The sequence below is a fragment of the Panthera onca genome, chromosome F1 (assembly GCF_046562875.1).
Source record: "Panthera onca isolate mPanOnc1 chromosome F1, mPanOnc1 haplotype 2, whole genome shotgun sequence".
In the NCBI taxonomy this organism is placed as follows: Eukaryota; Metazoa; Chordata; class Mammalia; order Carnivora; family Felidae; genus Panthera; species Panthera onca.
This window is the reverse complement of record NC_138355.1, coordinates 70,234,694-70,241,189: the sequence shown is the minus strand read 5'-3', so window position 1 is coordinate 70,241,189 and position 6,496 is coordinate 70,234,694. Positions and strand designations below refer to the sequence as shown.

At 49.1% G+C, this 6,496-nt stretch overlaps 1 protein-coding gene across 13 annotated transcripts in view; it reads right to left on the bottom strand.

Moving 5' to 3' along the window:
- Positions 1-2,300: 2,300 nt before the first annotated feature.
- The window catches only part of ARHGEF2 (Rho/Rac guanine nucleotide exchange factor 2), a 58,472-nt gene continuing 54,276 nt past the window's right edge, over positions 2,301-6,496 (bottom strand). For 11 of the 13 annotated variants that reach the window (XM_078441229.2, XM_078441226.2, XM_078441233.2 and 8 more), the window contains one exon: positions 2,301-4,273. The gene's annotated coding sequence lies outside the window, so the exon portion shown is untranslated. The remainder of the gene's footprint in view (positions 4,274-6,496) is intronic. The other 2 variants (XM_078441227.2, XM_078441228.2) reach the window with 2 other exon arrangements.

Sequence of the window (6,496 nt, the reverse complement as noted above, 5' to 3'; positions counted from 1 at the left end):
AAGCAGACTGCAGGCTCCCAGCTGTCAGCACGGAGCCCGACGCTGGGCTTGAACTCACGAACCACATGATTATGACCTGAGCCGAAGTCGTACACTTAACCGGCTGAGTCACCCAGGTGCCCCCCCCCCCCCCCCCGGCCCCTTCCTGTGTCCAGGGCAGGTAGATCAGCCCAAACTTGGAAGATGCCAAAGTGGATTTCGCAGTCTGGGCCCGGTCCTCCCCCGCAGCAGGAAGGAGGAAAGAATGATGGTGGGCTTGCACCAGCTCTCCAGCACGTGCACCCCTGGCCTTTGGGGCACCACCTTCTACCTCCGACACTTGGAGTAATTTCTCCAAACAAAAGGATTTCCAACTGAGGAATTCTTCTGGCACTTCTAAAAATAGCTTTGTAATTTTTGTCACCTTCTTACAAGGGAAATCCATCAAGAAAGAGAAGAATGGAACAGCTGTTCAAAAGGAGGTGGTTTGGGGCACCTGGGTGGCTCAGTGGGTTGAGCATCTGACTCTTGGCTTTGGCTCAGGTCATGATCTCATGATTTGTGGGTTCGAGCCCTGCATCAGGCTCTGTGCTGACAGTGCAGAGCCTGCTTGGGATTCTCTCTCTCTCTCTCTCTCTCTCTCTCTCTCTCTGCCCTTCTGCTCACTCACTCGCTCTCACTTTCTCAAAATAAATTTTAAAAAATAATAAAAGGTTGTTTAAAAAAAAAAAAAAAGACGAGGCGGCTTGTAGAGCCCCAGATCTAGCCTCGGTGAGGCCTGCTTGTACTTAGTGCTGTGTCCTTGACCGCTGAGAGGTTTCCCCCAGTGTAGCTTAAAGTACTACAGGATCCCCTCGCCGCTGTGCACCTGAGCTGGCCTCAGGAAGCCTCTGGGGTACGCCCCGCCAGAAAGGATGTGGGTAAATCGCCCCTCGGTGGGACTGTGGAGCCGTCGGGAGTGGGTGAGCCCTTCCCACTGCGAAGTCAGCTGCGACAAGGCCCAGCTGGGAGCCCGGGTCAGGCTCTGGAGGTCCCCTTAGCAAAATAGGAGGTTAGTAAAGTGTATTGATGATTCCTCAGAGCCTCAGGGGAAGCACAGTCCCAAAAGAGATCAACATTTTGCCCTCTGCTGAAAAGGCACAGGGAGAAAAAGTGCAGTTATGTAATCCCGTTAGAGAAAACTCTTTATTCCTGTCTTCTGAAAGTACTTACGGTCAGATCCAGGGAAATTAATCCTTTTCTTCTCAAATTCTAGTCCACACCGAATTCCTTGCCATACTAAGTATTTGTGACGTAAGCTAATGCACTGATTGGCCACAACGAGGCTCCTGACCACCGAGTGTGGATTTCTGGGGGAGCCCGAGGAAGCAGGGAAACCCCTGACATCTCGGCTTATCACACACACCTCAGAGCAGCACTGCCCCACCAGATCGTGACCTTTCCCAGGGTTACAACCAGTGGGCTTGGAGGTGATCCGTAATCTACAACGGTCCTTCTCAGATGCAGGTCTCCTCAGAGACCTGAGCAGCAGAGCGGGGGATGGGCAAAATTCTGGCGTGCGTTCCTGCGGGGCAACAAAGTCTTACAGGACTAAATGTCCTAGAGAAATAACACCTGTCAGGAAAAGGCTATGGCTTTAACATCCTCAAAATCACCGTTTGGCAGCTGTTTTAGTGATAAGTGATGCAGGCAGGAATCAGCAATGGATCCTAAAGATAGTGGGTCAAAGTAAGAGGAGTAACGGGACAGTCACACGGTCGCAGAGCAGCTCCTCACAAGACATTTGTTCGTTAGTTACAAAAGGAAGAACGCGGGGGCACCTGGGTGGCTCAGTCGGTCAAGCATCCCAGTCTTGGTTTCGCCTCAGATCCTGATGTTCCGGTTCGCGAGTTCGAGCCCCGCGCTGGGCTCTGTACTGACAGCTCGGAGCCTGGAGCCTGCCTAGAACTCTCTGTCTCCCTCTCTCTCAGCCCTTCCCCTGCTCTCTCTCCCCCTTTCTCTTTCTCTCTTTCTCTCAAAATAAATAAATAAACTTTAAAAAAAAGGCAGGGGGAAAATGGTACCTTCCTAGGGGAGAAACCTCACAGATACCACCTTAACTCGGTGATGGAAGATGTTAACTTCCGTCACGAGCGACAGGTGGCACGCACCTCCTGAGGGATGCTCTTAAATGAACACAGTGCCAAAAATGTTATAGCCCGAGTCCAAGCATAAGGAAATAGTAGACAAACCCAAGTTGAGAAACGTTATACAACTAAACTTTACTCCTTAAAAATACATGAGCCTAATCGTGGGAAATACCAGACAAACCCAAACCAAGGGATGTTACACAAATAACTTTTACTCTTTAGAAATATGTAACATTTAAAAATGTCATGAAATACAAAACCTGAGGAACTGTTCCCGATTCAAGGCGACTGCAAGGAGATGAGAACTGAATGTTACTCACGTCTGAGATTTCTTTTGTTATAAAAGATGTTACAGGGGACATTTAGCAGCATCTCAGTGAGGTTTCTAGACTAGATAATATTGTAGCATTGTTACTTTGTTGATTTTGATCATCGCACTGAGGTTACATAAGAATGCTCTTGTTTTTAAAGAACATTCTTGGTTTAGTGGGGAGGAGGGGGGGCACTTGGGTGGCTTAGCTGGTTAGGCTTCCAACTCTTGATCTTGGTTTGGGTCACAATCTCACCCGCGTCAGGCTCTGCGCTGGCAGAGTGCACTCTCTCTCAATAAATAAATAAACTTTTTTTAAAAGCTCTTTTTTTTTTTAATTTTCCGAAGTTTATTTATTTATGAGAGAGAGAGAGACAAGGTGCGAGCGGGGGAAGGGGAAGAGAGAGAGGGAGAGAGAGAGAATCCCAAGCAGGCTCTGCACCATCAGCATGAAGCCCGATGCAGGACTTGAACTCACGAAGCCGTGAGATCATGACCTGAGCGGAAGTCAGACATGCTCAACAGACTGAGCCACCCGGGCACCCCTTAAAAATTGTTTTTTAAAAAATTTTAATGTCTATTTATGAGAGAGAGAGAGAGACAAGGTGCAAGCGCGGGAGGGGCAGAGAGAGAGGGAGACCCAGAATCCGAAGCAGGCTCCAGGCTCTGAGCTGTCGGCACAGAGCCCGACGCGGGGCTCAACCCATGAACCGCAAGGTCGTGACCTGAGCCAAAGTCCGAGGCTCAACCCACTGAGCCACCCAGGTGCCCCTAATTTTTTTTTTTTTTAGTAAGGAAAGAGAAGACAGTCTTTCCCGAGGATTTTTGGACCCAGAGAACTGTGGTTGTGAAAGGTTGTCACTTGTGCTGTGTCAGGGCGCAGGGGACTGCGTTGGGCTCTGACCAGGCAGAGGAACTGGTCCGTGCAGAGATGCGGCAGCAGGAACCACATGAAAAGTGAAAGAATAAACGCTGCTTCCTGAGGGCCGTAGCGTCTTCCCGATATTTCCTGAGTCCAGTCAGGTCTGCTCAAACTCTAAAATCGCACCTCTGGACCTACTCTTTCTTTTTTAATTTTAACTGGGCTCCACGACGAGCACGGGGCTGGAACTCACTACCCTGAGGTTAAGTGCCGCATGCTGTACCCTGAGCCCGCTGGGCGCCCCTGGCTCTACTCTTCCGTGCTGCCTGCTGCAGCAAAGGAAGGAAAGCGGAGGTGAGGACGGGTGGGGCAAGGGTGAGGGTTTTCAAGCATCCTGGCGTAACCGACGTCATCCTTCCCTTTGAACGTGTTTCGTCACTGGAGGCAGCTCAGAGCAATCTCTGTTCTCTGCAGTAAAGGAGGCCTGCGGAAAACCCCGGAGGAAGGGAGTGACCCATGGGGCGGATCTGAGAGGGGGGTGCAGGTACTCAGAGCCCCTGGGCAACCCAGGGGGGACACGAGGGCGAGCCTCGCCCGGAGCAAGTGGAGTCTGCACCGTGAGGAGGAACACACTGCAAAGCCTGGAGGCTGCGCGGGCAGGACCTGGCGGTGGGGTGGACGGGGCAGTGGTGCTGAGCAAACAGTGGAGATGCCGGGGAGGGACAGCGGCCCCGGCCTGGCGGCCATCAGGACTCTTTCCTCCGTGCTGTCCTTGTGCACAAGGACGCACCCTGCTTCGGTGTTGGCTGGCACCCCACTGTACGAACTTACCACTGTTGGCTTCCCATTCACCTGATGCGTAAGCAGCTCATCCATATGACTTGTTGTCCGCGTGAAGCTACGTCAAATGAAGTGTCTGTGAACATTGGCGTACGAGTCTTCATGTGAACGTATACCCTGATTTCTCAGCGTAAGTGCCTGGGAGCGGGATGCCTAGGACATATGAAGCATATGTTTAACTTTTTAAGAAAACACCGACTTGGTTTGGGCTCGAACTCACGAACCACAGGATCGTGACCCGAGCCGAAGTGGGACGCTCAACCAACTGAGCCACCCAGACGCCCCGAGAAACCCTTGAGTTGTTTTGCGAAGCGATTATATCATTTTACGTTCCCGCCACTTCCTTGCTAGCACTTGCTGTGGGCAGTTTTTCATCTTAGACATCCTCCGAGGGATGCGTTACAGCTCATCGTGGTTTGAGTTTGCATTTCCCTAGTGGCCGATGCTGTCCAGCATCTTCTCAGGGCCGCTTTGGTATCCCCACATCATCTTTGATGAAGTATCTGCTCAAATCCTTTGCCCATTTGAAAAATAAAGTTGTTTTCTTATTACTGAAATTTTTTAATGTTTATTTTTTTATCTGTGAGAGAAAGGGGGGAAGGGGAGAGGCAGAGAGAAATGGGGACAGGGACCTGAAGCAGGCTCTGTGCTGACAGCACAAACCATGAGATCACGACCTGAGCCAAAGTCAGCCGCTTAACCTAGTAAGCCACCCGGGCTTAGCCCCAAGAGCTCTTTAGGTATTCTAGATATATCCTTTATCAGATCTCTGGTCTGCAAATGTTTTCTTTCAGTCTGTGGCTTGTCTTTTCATTTTCTTCACAGTGTTTCTCAAAGAGCAGAAGTTCTTAATTTCGATGAAGTCCAATTTATCAGCTTTTGCTTTTGTAGATTATGTTTTTGATGTATCTTAGAAATCTTTGCCCGACCTAAGGCCACAAATTTTCTCCTTTGTTTTCTGGTAGAAGTTTTGGGGTTTTAGGTTTTCCATTTGGATCTATGATCCTCTGAGTTCATTTTCATGCATGGTGTGAGGTAGGGATTGGAGGTCTCTTGTACACACTCTTTTTTTTTTACTGTGGATATTCAACTGTTACATAAGCATTTGTTGAAAAGACTGTGCATTCTTCAATGACTTTCTTTGCACCTTTGTCAAAATCCAAGTGGCCATAAGCGTGTGGGTCTATTTCAGGACTCCCGGTTCTGCTGCACTGACGTTTGTCCTTTTGCTGGTACCACACCGTCTTGACTACTGTTGCTATAGTTTGAGTACACCAACTTTACCTTTTTGCAAAATTGTTTTGGCGATTCTACAAAATCGTTTGGCTCTTTGTGTTTCCATATGAATTTCTGAATCTGCTTGTCAATTTCTATTTTTAAAAAGGCCTGCTAGAGTTTTTATTAGAATTGCATTAAATCTACATACCAATTATAAGGAGAAGTGATATCTCGTTGAGTCTTGCAGCACATGAACTCATTTATACCGCTCCGTTTATTTAGGTCTTCCTTCCTTCCTTCCTTCCTTCCTTTTCCTTAAGTAATCTCTGCACCCAAAGTGGGGCTCAAACTCATGACTCATGATCAAGAGTCAACTGCTCTACCAACTGTGCCAGCCAGACACCCCTATTTAGGTCTTCTTTAATTTCTCATGGCAGCATTTCGTAGTTTTCAGTGTACCGGGATTGCACGTCTTTTGTCAAATTTATCCCTAAGATTTTTATTTTTATTTTTGATGCTCTGCCAGTTTCATTTTAATGTGGACAATGAAAGACAGATCTCTATCTCTGCCTTTGCAATTTTTCTGTAAGTCTAAGACTATTCCCAAATATAAAGTTGAGAGAGAGAGATTGATCTGGAACTTGCCCACGAACCTTGAAGCTTCCCATGCCCCTTACTGAAACTGCAGTGAGTCTCTGCAGACGTGGGGAGGTGTGGCAAGGTGGTTGGCGGGGGGGGGACGTGGGGGGGGTCTGGATTAGGGTCAGGTGTCCTGCTCCTACCATCTATCATCCCCGGAGCATCTGAACATCTGTCTCTACCACAAGTGCAAATGCAAAGCTCCCTTCTCCTGCTCTGGGGGCCTGGGCGATGGGGAGTAGTTCTGTCCCTCCTGCCTCCCGTTCCCCTTTACCAAGATGTGGGAGTGCACGCGCAGGGGTGTGGGGCTGGAGAGACGTGTGGGCTAAAGCTGGTGACTGAGGGGCAGGCCCAGTCCCCAGAAGTCCTTCTTATGTAAGGCAGATGCCATAATCTACCACTGCATGTCCTGGGACTCCAACTGAGATAGAAAACCAGCTGGTAAAGCCTGGCTTCAGAGGATAATAGGAACGCGAGGAATAACGAAATCCTTTCATGGGATCCGGGTCCTCCCGTCTC